General features: G+C 40.2%; 1 long non-coding RNA gene across 2 annotated transcripts in view; it reads right to left on the reverse strand.

Annotated features, from left to right (window-relative positions):
* LOC117874307 overlaps positions 1-16,456 on the reverse strand; it is a 440,105-nt gene that overhangs the window by 18,364 nt on the left and 405,285 nt on the right. For both annotated transcript variants that reach the window (XR_004644940.1, XR_004644941.1), the window contains one exon: positions 603-630. This is a non-coding gene — a long non-coding RNA (uncharacterized LOC117874307). The remainder of the gene's footprint in view (positions 1-602; positions 631-16,456) is intronic.

Here is a 16,456-nt window from a genome sequence, read left to right on the forward strand (position 1 = left end):
GACACAGTCAAGAATAATGGCTAAATCTATCAAGTTTGATCAGGTCTGCTATAATGAAGTGGAGCTTCATATTCCAAGCAGGGACAATGAAGACAGAAGTCAGGCTCTAGAAATGTGCTGCTCACTTTGTGCTTGGAATATGCAGCAGCCAGCAGGGAGCCACGAGATAATTACACAGTATTTGTGTGGTTCCAGGAAGCTTCCTGCGCAGGTTGAATGCCCGCGCTATATTAAAAGGCAGCACAGTGAAATGTTTTTAATGAATATTTTTGTCAGAGAAAGAAAAGGCATTTGAATGATTTTTGTGTGTGCAGGGAACCAGAGGTGGAACATCACTGTCAAAATACAGGTACCTTTATTTATGTTTATTCCATTATTTACAGTTTCAAGAGCCTAACGTCCTTTCAATAATACAAATCACAACACCAGGTTAATGTTATTAGGGCTAATTGCACATACAATCCCTTAACTAATGGGGATTGAAATCCTACCTCAGACTGCGGCTTGAAACTACTTTTATTTTTTATTTCCAATAGCATCTGAAATATTTAGACACATTTAATCAGAAAACTCAAAGAAGTAATACAGATGTTGATACTTACTATTCAGTAGCCCTTGGCAGTGATAGATCTAAAACATAAGAATACATTATTTCAGCACTCTGTAATTCTCACCTAACAGATGTGAATAATCCACCGAATTGAAAAACCCAGACATGATACTCATAAATGCCCTCTTTTAGTTTATTTTGCAGTGCAAGTAATGGAATTGATCAAAAACTAGACTTGGCTGGAAAATTAATTTGAAAGATTTTTTCTGTCTGATTAAAATATTATTACCTACACATAAGCCAGTTCATGGTTTGTTTTTGTTTTTAAATTCAGATCAGTTCTGTTATCCTAGAACTGAGGCAACTTGTTATGTACTGCTCCATATTTTCATGTAAGATTAAATAAGACCTTTCTTTAGCTTTTAGGGATGGCTAACTCCCTTACAAGAAACACAAATACACACACAGGCTGACTCTCCAAGGTATCTGGAATTTGCAAAGGTTTTTCCAGCATTAAAGCTTTAATCATTTTTTAAAGTAGTATTGTGGTAAGTATTCAAATTACTCCAGTAGAGATAAGACCAGCAGTTGAGAAAAAAGGGCTAGCACTTTGTATGACATGAAAGCAGGCCTCTCCAGTTCTACCACCTGAATTCCATGCATCTTTCAGTCTAAAGGCAACCTTAATGCCAAGATTGACTGCACCACACCTAAAGTGGGGGGAACGTTGTCTGGGCTTGCCAAGGGAAGGCAGCTGTGCTTTATGGCTGGGGGGGAGGGAGGGAATGATGTCAGAAACTGCTGCAAAAGGTGGTAATGATTTGAATAAACATGGATTTGCCTGCACTGTACACTTTATCTGCCGGGTCGTCCCAGACATCTATATAATAAAGTTGCAGCCTGATTAAAATCCATATCAAGTGTCTCCTCTTCTTCTTTTGGTACAGCCAGACAACTAGCCTACTGATTATCAACAGTAAACAAGAGTGAGATGTTTTTGTTTCTCTTTACTGATAGTCTTAAACAGTGCATTTTTATAACCCACATCTCTTCTTCTCACAAAGAATAATTGCCAGACAACTTTCAAACCAGGATTGTAGCTGAGAGGAGCTACATCTCCCAAACCTTGAGAGTTGGTGGCCCATCTGAAAATAAATAGACTCCTTAACAGAAAATATAAATAGTATTTTCAAACCATTATTAGCAGGGGCCTTCTTGCCCTCAAAAGACCATTTTTTTCTGAGGTTTGTATTGAAATGTTCCCCTTTGCAAGCAATTATACTAATACTCACCAAAACAACAACAACAACAAGCAAACAATAATTTAGGGAGGTACCTCTTTTGTAACCAGAAAATTATTAGTCTTCTTTGAAGAAACTCACAAGTCGACATAATGTCATGAACAAAAACTGACAACCCAAAAAGAAATGTGATTTCTCTTTTTAAAGACACTATAAAGTTGTAGATCCCAGTTGATAGAGACCTTGGCGTTCTGAATAATAAATATTTAATTCATGAAGAACATTTCAATTTCCTAATATTCCATAATATAATAAACATGGGGCAAATTTTACCCCTAGAATAACTCCATAGAGTATCTAATAAAGTTACAGTAGGGTGAGTTTAGCCTATTGAGTTCAAATTTATAACTTATATATTGTTTTTATTTAAATGAAACACTGAGCTCCGATACATTTCAGTTCACAAATACTGGTATAGACTCATTCCCTATCAACAGGTTTTATTTTTTCAATGGCATAACAATGGAACTGCCTTGAATTATTTACTTCCAGTTCTGTAGGTATCTGAGGCCTGATTCTGCCCCATTAGAAGTCAATGGGAGTTCTGTCAGACATCAGTAGGTACAGAATGTGGTCCCTATTGTGTTAGGGAACAGTGAAAAGACAGTAAGAGGGTTTTATATTACCTCCTTTTTATTTTGCATTCTTACTGTTGCACAACAGAACGGTGCATTTACAGAAATAATCAAAGGGATTGAGATAGAAATAGCTGTGTTATATTTTGTCAGCGATCTAAGTGAAACTTCTCCCCTATTCTTTGTCTATAGCAGCTCTTATTTAAACAGGAGCTGTTGCAGTGACTAAATGAAGAGGTAAAGAGTTGTCACATTTAGAGCCCAAATGAAGATTCTAACCTATATTCCAAACCACTGAGCAAACAAGATGTTGAAGAACCCCCTGTACTATAATTGATTAGAGGGCATTAGTTCATTGGTAGTAGTTTTCATTTTATTTTTGGTCAGTTCTTCACTTTTTGCAGTTCTAAATGTTGGAGCCAGCTCTTAAATGGAAAGGGGAAGCATAGTTACAACTTTGGAGCTCAAGTTGTCTGAGGTTGCTTTTTGTGATTAAACTCTTTTGCTGTAACCAAGGCACCTAGAATAATGTTTACAACCCATTTTTGTTCAGTTCCACATGGCCCTCTCTACAAAATATATTTGTACATAGTTAAAAAGAACTAACTAGATTATGTATTTAAAGAATTGAGCTTTCACATACCACATCCATGATATGTGGAGCCTGGATTGTGCATTTTTATGATAATTTTTATGGTTCTTTCAGATGATTAATAAAAATAAACACAGAGGGCCAAATTCTTCTTTCATTTATACTGGTAACTATCTAACATAATTCCATTTAAATCAACAGAGTTGCACCAGATTCACACCAGTGTGACAGAGAACTGAATTTACTAAAGTCTACAGAGTCTCTCTCTATTTACACAGAGTGTAAATGAGAGCAGAATTTGGCCTCTAAAATTAACAAAAAAAATCTCATTCCAACCACTATCAGAGATATGATTTTTTTTTAAAATAGCCATTCAAGGATCTAGAAGTTTGTTTAATTATCATATAGTTTGCATGAATACATTTAACGGTCATTTCGCCCATATTAACAAGTACATATCCCCATATATAAATAACGTTTGGGAATACCACTATTGCTTTCCAGTCCCATTACATGAGATGAGCTTTGTATCAAAGAAAGAGGCTCATCTCCATCTTCCCTGCTTTATTTTATTCAACTAGTTCTTTTTTCACATTGTTATATCCAGTGAATATAGCACGGTTGGATTCAGAAGAGAACCTTAAGCGTTATCATAATGCTTAGAAGCAATGGCTTCACACTGTATAATCTATCAAAGGTGTCAGATTTACAAAATGCAGATTTTCTGTCACATTTGGGCACTATAAGCACTGTATCTTTTCACTAAGGTGCTGACTACTGTTTTAATGAGGCCCTTTGGTGGCTGTAAAAAACTGAAAGGAGAGGATTATAGGGGTTACCCTAGGTATTGTCTATTTGTCTTACAAATTTCACACTAACTACCAATTACATCGCCATAAACCTTTTGGCTACTTCAAGCTATATGCCATATAATACATAAAAAATATGCTATGTTAACCTCTTCCATATTATACGAGTAACTACAGCCACTGATGCAAGTAACATATCTAATGAAGCCAATAATGAGCCTCTTTAAAAGTAGTCTTGTTATAGGAATAATATTAGAGCAGTTCAGTTAAAGGCTAAGGTCCATTATGGCACGCTTCCTATGTTCTGTGGTCCCAGGTCTGAAAAGCTGCTGACACACTAATTCAAGCTCAAGAAAGGCATTAATCTCACAACCTTCCACTTGTCATGCTTAATGGGACATCCTGCCTTGGTGAAATGAACCTGATGTGTTCAGGTAAACATAATTTAATAAGGAAAGAAATAAAGAAATAGCTGGGGTCCAACATAACAGAGAAGGAAATAGTTACAATTAATGGATAAAAGAGTTGTTAATGTGTGGGTGAGAGGTATGCAATGAAGAGGAGAAAGAAGTGGAGGAAAATACAGAAGTTGTTCAAGAACACTGGAATACTTAGTCTATTAAAATGGATGTGTTCATTTAGAGGAGGGGGAAGAGGTGTGCTAATGTGGAGCTTAAGCACTTGAGTGTAAAAACAAGATCTGAAACAATACAGTATGATATTTAAAAAGCAAGCATGAATGTCAGTGAGTAACTGTACATCCTTTTTTGTCTGTCATCAATCATCAATCTAATAAGCTACCTAAATTTGTGTCACAGTTTCACAAAGATATGAAATGTTACCAAGCACACGGGTTAAGGAAGCATGTGCCCTACTTGCAAACCAGGTAATGCAGGCTGCATCCACCTTCTCAGGAGAAGCATGATGTGCTCTAGGGTATGTACACAGGTACAGAGTATAGAACATTACTGATCTGGTCTCCCATGATGCTGAATATAAGAGTGACTATAACCAAGCCTGGCATCCCTTCAGTCAGCAGACAATAAGGTTACAAATTATGAAAATATTACCTGCTCCTTGGAAAAACCACATTTTTCTTAGCCTAAAATGCTGTTTTTTCTAGCTTATCAGCTTTGCATCAGTCCCATTAGCCAAACTTTTTAACGGAGGGTCATAGGCCTAAGAAGGCCAAAGTTGCTGCAAGTTTGTGTCATGGTGGGTAGTTTCACTTAACAGGAAAATTCAGGTGCTCTTCTTCTTCCCAAAATACCCAGACCCAAGGGGTCTAGTTATTCATTACACCATGTGAGACGTTAAAAAATCCTTACTGGATAACAAGCAACCAGCGCAGAGTCACACAACAGGGCTAGAGAGTGATGGCCCCAAAAGGGAATACAATTATAAAATTACTTCTTGGTAATCAGAATGAAGGGGAGGCTTTCGAGCAAGCAGAACTTCACAACAGCTGTTACATGGCTATGCTGTCACTCAGGCTGGGAATTCTCTGTTTTCTGGGTAAGTACAGCTAGTTTTTCCTCTTCTTATAAGCACTGCTCTCCTAAAAACCTCAATAAACTTGAGGAGGAACTTTGTGACAAATCCTTTGTTGTTGTGTTTCTTGCTGCTGCTGAGCCATGATTACAGACATTGTCCAAAACCAACTTGTGGGCTTGATTTACCATGGGAATACATTAGCAGCAACCAGAGGAACACAGGCTGCAGGCCTGCAGCAGTGGAAAGTCTATCTAAACCAGAGATGTCATGTTTAACCAACCCACAACAATTAACTCCTGGGGAGGTCCAGAAGTGGCTTTCTGTTGGGCAGAAAGTGGGCCGCCACCATCCTGCTATTGTGTTCAGGGGCTTGAATCCTCTTTGGGTGCAGCTGTCACCAGCAGCACAGTGGGGTAGAAACTGCTTTCCCCTACACTAGTGGGAGCAAATCAAGCACTAGGTCCTGCCTCATCTTTTATCCCATTTGTAACAAACCAGTATGGGCAATACACAATACTGGATTGGTCCCTTATACTCCTGCACCACAAACATTAATCTTACTAAACCCTCAAGAGCATACTCAGAAAATGGCCCTTTGCTGCCCTTATTGATTCCCGATAAACCTTCTGAGCACAACATCTGGCCATTTTATCTAGCCTGGCTTTTGTAAGCCACTTACTCTAAAGCCACCAGTATGCATTATTTCTGTAGGGCTCTCTTGTGCCCATTAGGCAGTGGAGGTGCTGAGTAGTTGTGTAGAGGCATCCTGCAGCATAAGGCTATAGGAGACATTCTGGTACTGCAAGACAGAATGCTTCCTTGAGTTCCTAGCTGCTTAAACCCCTTCACAGGATGCAGCACATTACGCTAGGTTGGCTAGTTCTGCTCTACAGGTCAATGCAAAGGAGCGAAGGGTGTAGAGCTCTCTTCCTTTTGGGATGATGCGTGACCACAAGAAACAGTCCTGGTGCTTCATAGAGCGTAAGGGCTGCAATTGTAACAGGATGGTGTGCAGGGTGCAAGCGATGATAGGAGGGTCCTTGTGCACTAGCAAACTGTCAGACAATGACCTAAAGAAATTATATTTATAAAACTGCCCATAGCCAGTTACACGTACCCAGCACAGTGACGTTTAAGAAGTATTGCAAATATATTGCCCTGAGTATCTTGTATTGAGGCATCCCTTTTAGTCATACATTTCTGGAAATTAATTAAGGTCCTAAACCAATGCCCATTGAAATCACTGGACAGACTGCCATTAACTGCAATGATCATTGGAACAGGCCAAAATCTCTCTTTAATCTCTCACCATTTTTTTAAACATCAGACTTCCCTTGAGATAACATTTCTAGATAGGTTAAAAAGAGTTAGATGAGTAAAATGAGATATTTAGGACAATAATGCGGGAAAAGCCATTGTGGTGACTGCAGTAATGGAATGTTACTATGTTGCTTTAGAAGTCTTGGTATCTGTACTTTTACAGGACTTGTTTTTATGGAAAAGCCTGGATTTTTTTGTTTTGTAACATGGTGTCTTATTAGATGAGCATATTTTGTCTGAAACCAGATGTGGAGTCTAATTTTCAAATGTAGGCATCTATGCTAGGTCACTTGTTTCTGTGTTAGGATGTGTAAAACTACTATAGTAGTGCCAAAAATGGATATTTGAGAAACTAGATGCCAAAATGAGTGCACGTATATGGCACCAGACACTCTAAGTGCTCACGATTGAAAATTGAGCGCTCTGCACTCGTGAACAGAAAGTTAAATATAAATTAATTAATTTCACACATTTTTTGTTCCAACACAGAGCCATTAGCCTTGCTGCTCCAAGGTTTCCACAGCTCTGAAAGCCATGGCTATCTTCTGCTAGCTCAGTCGCTTAATCATTACGATAAAAAAAAAGAAAACTTTTTTTTGGGGGGGGGGGGGGGAGAGGGGAGAGGGGAATTAACCCTAGCAACATTTTGAACTAATGCTTTTGTGGTGGGCTTGCTTCCCAGCAACCTTACATGAAATGAAGCTTTGAACAGACATTTCTAATAATCCTAATAAAGTTCTGTAGCTCCTGCTGGATCATTTAAAAAAAAAAAGCTGAGAGCAGTGCTCTATTCTATATAAAAATAGGCTGTGCAAAGCTGGATTAAAAATGTCACCTTAGGCGCCTGAATTAATAGTTTGGGTATGTACTCTGTTGAATCTTTACTATAGATCAGCATAAGTGAGCTAGACGGACAGTCCTTTAGAGCTAATATTTTTAAAAGGTGCCAAATCCAAAATCTTTTTGAAATCTCTATGAATTATACAGATTAAAATACATAAATAAATAGATGCCATTTTTTTTTCTTCTCTCTCTCTCACTCTCTCTTTTTTAAACCACTTGGCTTTACTCAGTAACATTGAAAAAAATAAAATTCTGGAAAAGTTGGCAGGAATAAATGTCTATGGTGTCTCTAAAGCTCCAATTAATGATAATGAAGCTACACCTTATATGGCAAGGAGATATAGCATAAATGGGATAAGTAAGAAAAATGATCAGCCATTGTGTTACTCCAATATAGTACATCAGAGTATTGCCACTGTAAGGCTATCTTTATTTTAAATCATTAAACAAAACAATATAAATCTGCAAGCAGGTGTTCGTGTTCCAGGAGTATTGAAAGTTGTAATGCAAACAATCTAATTTTAGCATCTATGTAGAGTGTGAAGTAAATTTACTGATCACTGATGCATTGAACGTAGGGAGGACACAATCAGCAGGAGCTTTCAGCAAGATTATCCTATTAAAGCAGGAAGACTTCATGTGGTTGTTAAGGAAGTAGTCAAAAGCAGGTGATGGAAGTGGGGTTTGACGAGTAGTCAGTGGGCCCACTGTACATGTTAAGTTGTTGTTTTCTGCTCAGCTAAGCAGCAGAGAATTGATATGTTAGCAATGAAGTGCAATGACAATTAAATTGTAACTGACCTACATGTTACCATCATTATGCTTTCTCTTTTTTACTGCTTTCCCTCTTATTTAATCACACAGTATGGGGTTTTTATTAGGCTGTAATGTTAAAATCTTCATCCATTTAGCCATAAATGTTTGACTGGATATCTATCAGACTTCCTTGCACTATACAAACAAAACCATTTTGCTGAATCATTGTTGACTTGTTTGTGGCCTAATTTAATGAGTGTAATAACTTACATTACTATCCAGTTAACATTTAGGAGCCCAGAAAAGACCTGCTAGCATGCAGTAAGCTACTGTATACATTTTCTATTCATATCACTCGTCTTTGCAGTAAATTTTATACAATAATATCCGCTGCTTACAACACCGGTTTTGCTTTTATTCAGCCCAGGTTAAGTTCTCCATATTCAGGCTGCAATGCTTAAAAATCAAAAACCTCAACATTTTGAATACACTTCCAATTTTCTAGCTTTTAGTCAGTTTACTTAGTTACCAATTAAAATACATGGCATCTCCATAAGGAAAATAAACTTTGGCCTTACATATATTTATTACACCATGATCATGAATAAACCACATTTTTCAGGAAAGGAGAACAAGCAATCTTAGTTAAAGAGAATAAAGTCTCTAAACTAAATATAAAAACCAGTGGAAGTCAACAAATCATCTCACACAGTGGGATCTGACCTCGATTAGGTGATATGCATTTCACAACATTAAACAATTAAAGGGGAAAACAAAAGTTATTTTTTCCTCCGGGCCTGATCCTTTTTATACTGAGCACTCTCCCATTAGCTTCTATGAGAATCTTCTGGTAGATCCTCAACACTTTGCAGGAGTGTGCTCACTGTGTGGCATCTTGAGAAATGACCATTTAACATCAGCTAGTTATGAGGCATTTCCATTTCTATTCTATTACCAGCAAGAAAAATCCTTTGCCACCTATTCTGCTCTAAACTTTCAAATAGCATCTGACAATCCCATGGATCAATTAAGTTACAAATATAGTCTCTGTATTTATGTACTAATTTCATGCATACGTGACAAAATAAAGGCATTTTCCTGCTTGCAAGGCCCATAGTTCAAAAGTCAATATGTATAGAGAGTGACAATTTGTAAAGAAATGCAAATGTTGAAATTTCCCATGCTGACAAGGAAAGATATTTTTTTTCTCCAGCTTACAAAGGGATAGCACTGATTAGTTTTTAGTCCATACATGCTTTCTTAATTACAATGTTTCAAGCAGTACTTCACACTGACATTCAAGTCTCTACTGAAACAGTTACACTGTACTAGGTAAATCTTAGACAACAGTACTTTCTCAACCTTTCTCCCAAACAGACTCTGGCAACCCTCCTACTTTTATCACACTGAAGAATCGATTACAGTGGATAGTGAAGGAAGATTGCTTTGCCTGAATTACTGTAAGCAGGATTGTACTGTAGTGCTGTATTGCACTCTGCCTATACACAGAGCTCTTCCAACTTCTTTGTTCCTTTTTATCCTTGCAACAGATGTTGGTCCTTTAAACTATGTACAGTACAAAGGAATAATGGGGCCTTGGGCACTAATCAATGCTATTACTACTGATTTTTTTCAGATTGCCTTAAATGCTGATACAATGGGGTTCTTCTGGGATTAATCTACCCACCACTGCCAAAGGTACCAGGCAAAGCCTGCAGAAGGAACAGCAAACCATTCTTTAATTATAGAGAGTGACATCACCAATGAGTGGACAATGCAGAAATCAACACTGGGAAGGAGCAAGAAAAAGCAAGTTAGAATGTCCCATCCACCTATCGAAGTGTGTAGACCAGTAGTGGGCAACCTGCGGCCCGTGGGCCGCACACAGCCCATCAGGGTAATCCGCTGGTGGGCCGCAAGACAGTTTGTTTACATTGACTGGCCACAGTTCCCAGTGGACATGGTTCACCATTCCCATACAATGGGTGCAGTGGGAAGTTGCGCGGGCCGCAGGCTCATGCTGACCACTGCTTCCCACAGCTCCCATTGGCTGGGAATGGTGAACGATGGCCACTGGGAGCTGCGGGCAGCCATGCCTGCAGATGGTCAATGTAAACAAATCCGCCAGCGGATTACCCTGACGGGCCGCAGGTTGCCCACCACAGGGGGAGGATGATGCAAGGGAGAAAACCAAGACACGGAAAGAAGGAAATGGTGGCTGGCAATGTATCACAGTAAACAATAGAAGAAGCAGTCTTCAGAGTACAGTAGAACCTCAGAGTTATGAACACTTCAGGAATGGAGGTTGTTCCTAACTCTGAAATGTTCATAACTCTGAACAAAACATTGTTCTTTCAAAAGTTTACAACTGAACATTGACTTAATACAGCTTTGAAACTTTACTATGCAGAAGAAAAATGCTGTTTTTAACCATCTTAATTTAAATGAAACAAGCACAGAAACAGTTTCCTTAGCTTGTCAACTCTTTAAACAAAGCAAAAACAACTTTCCGTTTATTTTTTAGTAGTTTACATTAAACATGATGCTGTACTGTATTTGGTTTTTTTATTTTTTTTTTCTCTGCTGCTGATTGCATATTTCTGGTTCCAAATGAGGTGTGTGACTGACCAGTCAGTTTGTAAATCTGGTGATCATAACTCTGAGGTTCTACTGTATAATGCAACTGGCTGATTTGGGGAACAAATGTTTTTAGGTTCACCCTTCAATGGAAATCTAATGACTCTGAAGAACAGCACTGTCCTAATGAACTAGTGTAACTTAGAGGGGCTTGTTTTTTGGAGCTAGAATGGTTGGTGAACATCTTACTACTGTCCAGATTTAACTGTATCCTTATCCTCCCGCCCTTCTTATTCCATTTATCTTCCTACACTGTATATTCTTCAGGGTAGGAATCACCTTTAGGGGCTTTATTTTCAAATATTCATGGGACCCTCTGAAAATTAGGCCCCTTTATGGTGTCTCAAATTGGACAACTATAAAAATGGAGGCATCACAAATCACTTTGCCAACTCCAGCCCCATCTGTTTGTACAGCTATTTGCACAACACCTGGCACAATGAAACCTCAGTCATGACTAAGGCTTCCGGGCACTACTCAGTACAATAATAATAGATACAGCAGTGAAATTCACTAATGACACTGGCCATATTACATTGGATCCTGTGGATTATGGAAACAATGGCTTCTTATTATATAGCCCAAAGCAATTTCACCAAGACATCACACTTAAATGAACACACACACACACACACACACACACAGAGAGAGAGAGAGAGAGAGAGAGAGAGAGAGAGTATTATAGGCATTAGAATAGAATATAGAATTTCTATTAAATTATCCTTTTGATTTTGGGGGGGAAAAATATCTTCCAGAGCTGTTTTCTGATAGTAATGCAGTAGCTGAGAAAGGTGGTGCCTTTCACAAACTGTATTCCTATATAACAATAGATACTATTTTTCTTAATTTGACTTAAATATTAACAATAAAAAAGCATCTTATTTTGATCATTGAAACAACAGGGCCAACGTTTGCTCTCCTTTAAACACATTAGCTTCAAAGGATGGTAGGTAGGTAACAGACCAGAATTTGGCTCAAAGGGCCTAAAAGGTTCAGTAGAACATGATGCTTCATGTTCCTCTGTCTCTTACACTGCAATATTTTCTAATTAACTATATAGATCTGAAATGAATAAGTTGTATTAATATTGTCTTTCACAGGTTAACACAAAACATTTCAGATCTGGTCTCAGAACACACTAGGAAAGCATGTAGGTATCAATATCTCATGCAGATAGTGTCTTCTGATCTGCAAGAACAGAGGTGAAGAAGAGTCGAAGATAATGGATCAAAGCAAATGGTCTGGGAATTGGAAAATCTGGTTTCTAATCTCAGCTGTGTTAAACTTCCTATGTGACTTTAGTCAAGTCATATGCCTCAGCTGCAAAATAGGGATAACAATGTTTCTTTACGTCAAAGGGGTTTTGTAAAGGTTTGTGAGGCATTTAGATACTATGGTGATGGACATAGAAAAGCAATAGAAAGATGAATAAATACATCAAATGCAAAGACCATGATTCAGAGAAAATAAAAGACCTGTGGAGCAGGATTTTATTGTTTTATTAATAGAAAGGCCTTGACATCATAAACTAAGGAAGAGAAATGGGATTCAAAAAGGGCAAGAGAGTCAATTAAATACAGTCCCAAATGCGGCCTATAGGAAAGGGAGTGCTCAACTCCTGCAGGATTTTGCTAGGGTATCACTAACTCCCACGTTACAAATCTGAGAACTAGGGGGAAAGAATACTGGAAGAGAGAATTAGAGGAGAAGGGGAGACAACCAGTTAAGGGGGAGATTGGAGGATGCTGTGGGCTACTTGTGTTACTCCTAGGGGAATTCTGTGCTACTGCACATGTGCAGAATTCATGTCCCCCTGCAGATATTTTTGTTTCCCCACAGAATAATAGATTCTGATGGGGAAGTAAAGGGAAGCTGCAAGAGAGATCACGTGCCCCTACCCGGCAATGATCCCAAGCGGGCAAGTTAGTTCAGGCATTGGGAGCAGCCAGAGGAGATACAAATCACCGCCACATGGGGCGGTGCTGTGCGTGCATGTGAGACTCTGTCCCTCTTGCTCACTATTCCAGTGCACCTGGTGCAGAGGGTCAGGGCCCCGGGATGTTTTTTGGGCAGGCATGGGGCATATGTCAAGGTTGGGTGCAGTCTCGTTGCCAAATCTGTGTCCTGAGAGGAGGGGGGCTGCAGGGTAATGCCCCACCTCTGTGCAGCCAGTGGCCTGTGCTCCCCACTGGGAGGCAGCCCAAATGTATGCACCTTCCCTGTCTTTGTGTCCGCCTTGCAGACAATTGGAAAAAGGCAAATATAGTGCCCATCATTAAAAAAGGGAAGAAGGAGAACCCAGGGGACTCACCTAAGTCCCTGGAAAAATCATGTCAAGCATGTCCTCAAGGAAACCCTTTTGAAGCACTTGGAGGAGATCAAGGTGATGAGGCACAATCAACATGGATTCACCAAGGGCTAGTCATGCCTGACCAACATGATTGCCTTCTATGAGGAGATAACTGGCTCTGTGGATATGGGGAAAGCGGTGGATGTGATATATCTTGACTTTAGCAAAGCTTTTGATAGAGTCTCCCACAGTATTCTTGCCAGCAAGTTAAAAAACTATGGATTGGATGAATGGACTATAAGGTAGATAGAAAGCTGGCTAGATTGTTGGGCTCAACGGGTAATGATCAACGGCTCAATGACTAGTTGGCAGCCAGCATCAGGCAGAGTGCCATAGGGGTCAGTCCTGGGGCTGGTTTTGTTCAACATCTTTATTAATGATCTGGATGATGGGATGGATTGCACCCTCAGCAAGTTTGCAGATGACACTAAACTGGGGGGAGAGGTAGATACGCTGGAGGGAAGGGATAGGGTCCAGAGTGACCTAGACAAATTGGGGGATTGGGCCAAAAGAAATCTGATGAGGTTCAACAAGGACAAGTGCAGAGTCCTGCACTTAGGAAGAAAGAATCCCATGCACCGCTACAGGCTGGGGACCGACTGGCTAAGCAGCAGTTCTGCAAAAAAGGACCTGGGGATTACAGTGGATGAGAAGCTGGATATGAGTTAGTATCCTTGTTGCCAAGAAGGCTAATTGCATATTGGGCTGCATTAGTAGGAGCATTGCCAGCAGATCGAGGGAAGTGAGGCCACATCTGGAGTATTGCGTCCAGTTATGGTCTCCCCACTACAGAAAGGATGTGGACAAATTTGAGTGAGTCCAACGGAGGGCAACAAAAATTATTAGGGGGCTGGGGCACATGACTTATGAGGAGAGGCTGAGGGAACTGGGATTAATTAGTCTGCAGAAGAGAAGAGTGAGAGGGGATTTGATAGCAGCCTCCAACTACCTGAAGGGGGGTTCCAAAGAGGATGGATCTAGACTGGTCTCAGTGGTGGCAGATGACAGAACTAGGAGCAATGGTCTCTAGTTGCAGTGTGGGAGTTCTAGGTTGGATATTAGGAAACACTATTTCACTAGGAGGGTGGTGAAGTACTGGAATGGGTTACCTAGGGAAGTGGTGGAATCTCCATCCTTAGAGATTTTTAAGGCCTGACTTTACAAAGCCCTGGCTGGGATGATTTAGTTGGTGTTGGTCCTGCTTTGAGCAGGGGGCTGGACTAGATGACCTCCTGAGGTCTCTTTGAACCCTAATCTTCTATGATTCTATGCCACAAGCAGTTGTGGGGCAGCCATGGGGAGCCTTGGTTGGAGGTGCCATTTAGGGTGGGCAGGGGGGCACCTGTCCCCTTCGAGTTTCATATCCCAGGCAGGGGCACTCTTACCTGCAGCACCGTGCAGCCAGGTCCCCTCCTCCAGGAGCCAGGGTTCTCTGGCTGCAGCTCCTGTGGCCAGTTTCCTCTGCTGCACTAGGGCATCTGGGGGTGGGGCAGGCAAGAAAGGGGTCAGTAAGGGTGGGAGGGGAGAGCAGAGGGTCCCCATTGGTGGCAGGGAGCAGAGGGAGCACAGGACCGCAGGAGCAGGAGGGATGTTGGAGCCGGGGGAAGGAGAGGCAATCTCCAGGGGAAGAGAGAGGGGAGGGCATAGGGCTGTGCCTCGAGGGAGGGGGCAGTGAGTGTGGGAGGAGCAGCTGAGGGGGAACAGTCCCTGTGGCAAAGATCCTGAAGGAGGGAGAACTGAAGAAGGGAGAGGAGTTAGGAGTAGCTAAGTGGGTCTTGGGGTCCATTAGCCCTCAGAGAAGCAGGGAGCACCCGCACCTCTCCCTGGGAAGAGACTGGGGACAGACCTCACTAAGCTAATACATTCTCTCAACTGACTAATCTGCTCTCTGCCTTCCTCCCCATCTCTTCTACTTTAGAGTAACTTGTACCTGGATCCTGCAGTGAGGATCCATGAGGGCATGAGTCAGATCTATAATGTGTATACAGCACTTCATGTTAAGTGCACTAATATGCTTTATGTGCAGCATCTTTTGTAGGAAGAACTGAGAATTTTAACTACAGTTTTGTTTGTTAGTAATTAAAATGAGCAATTTAAAATGACATTCTACTTTATTTTTATTTTGGTATTTGGTCTTCTATAATGTAATTTAAATGAAAATCCAGAATTGTAACTGAAATGCAGGGTATTGGTTACCAAGTATTTGTAACTTAATTTCCATGTGTTTAGGAAATGAATTATTACTCAAATTCTGTATTAATATGCCTAGTAAGGAATCTATCTGTCAAAAAAACATACCCTGAATCTTTGTTTGTTGTCTGTATTGTTACAGATGTACTTGCTGACAGGTATTTTGAAATAAATTACCAAAATAATTGAAACTGGTGTGATTATATTGTGTTATTTTGACAAATAAAACATGCAGAATTTTGCAGTATTTTAAAATATTGTGAGCAGAATTTTTAATTTTTTGGTGCAGAATTCCCCCAGGAGTCTTTTGTTAGCAATGAGAAGTTTGGCAACTGGGGAAATGGGATGGATCGAGCTATCAGAGCTAGCTATCATGGTTCATGATGCAGAAAAGGAGGTTGGGTAAGGTAGAACCTAAACTAGAAAGGAAAGGAAATGGGGTGAAAATAAATCCTCTAGAAGGGGACTGAGTGCAGGGGTAACGTACGCCCTGACATTTGACCTGGGGCTTATTACATTTTAACCCAAACCTGCCTTTGGTTCCAAAGTCCAGCATGCTTTACAGTGCATCCCAAAACTGCTGCTCTGGTGGAGGATTCTGAGACAGCCTGAAAAACTAAAGATCTTTCAAAGTATAGATTCAATACTGCAGGTGAAATGCAGATGTTGATCTACAAGCTGCTTGAGAATGCAAGCTGATTTGAGCACTAAATTGAGCAGAAACTAGAGAGAGAGACTTTTAGTCAGCAGGGAACTCACATGCACACAGGTGTTGCTTCAGCACCATCTTGAAACAGGTGCAACTATGTGACTACATTTTCTCTAGTGACACATCAATATTGTAAAGATCTCAACTTAGAAAATTGTATCATAGTACTTATTGGCTACAGGGCTTTATGTTTGACTTGGCACTTTAAAAGCTCTGCTATCCACAGAGCCTCACAAAAACACACATACACACTCAGTACGCATGTATCTGTGTCCTTATTCTAATTCCAGGGACCCAGTCTAGAAAAATTCAGTTTGTAACTGTGCCTAG

The sequence above is a fragment of the Trachemys scripta genome, chromosome 3, assembly GCF_013100865.1.
Source record: "Trachemys scripta elegans isolate TJP31775 chromosome 3, CAS_Tse_1.0, whole genome shotgun sequence".
NCBI classification, from domain to species: domain Eukaryota; kingdom Metazoa; phylum Chordata; order Testudines; family Emydidae; genus Trachemys; species Trachemys scripta.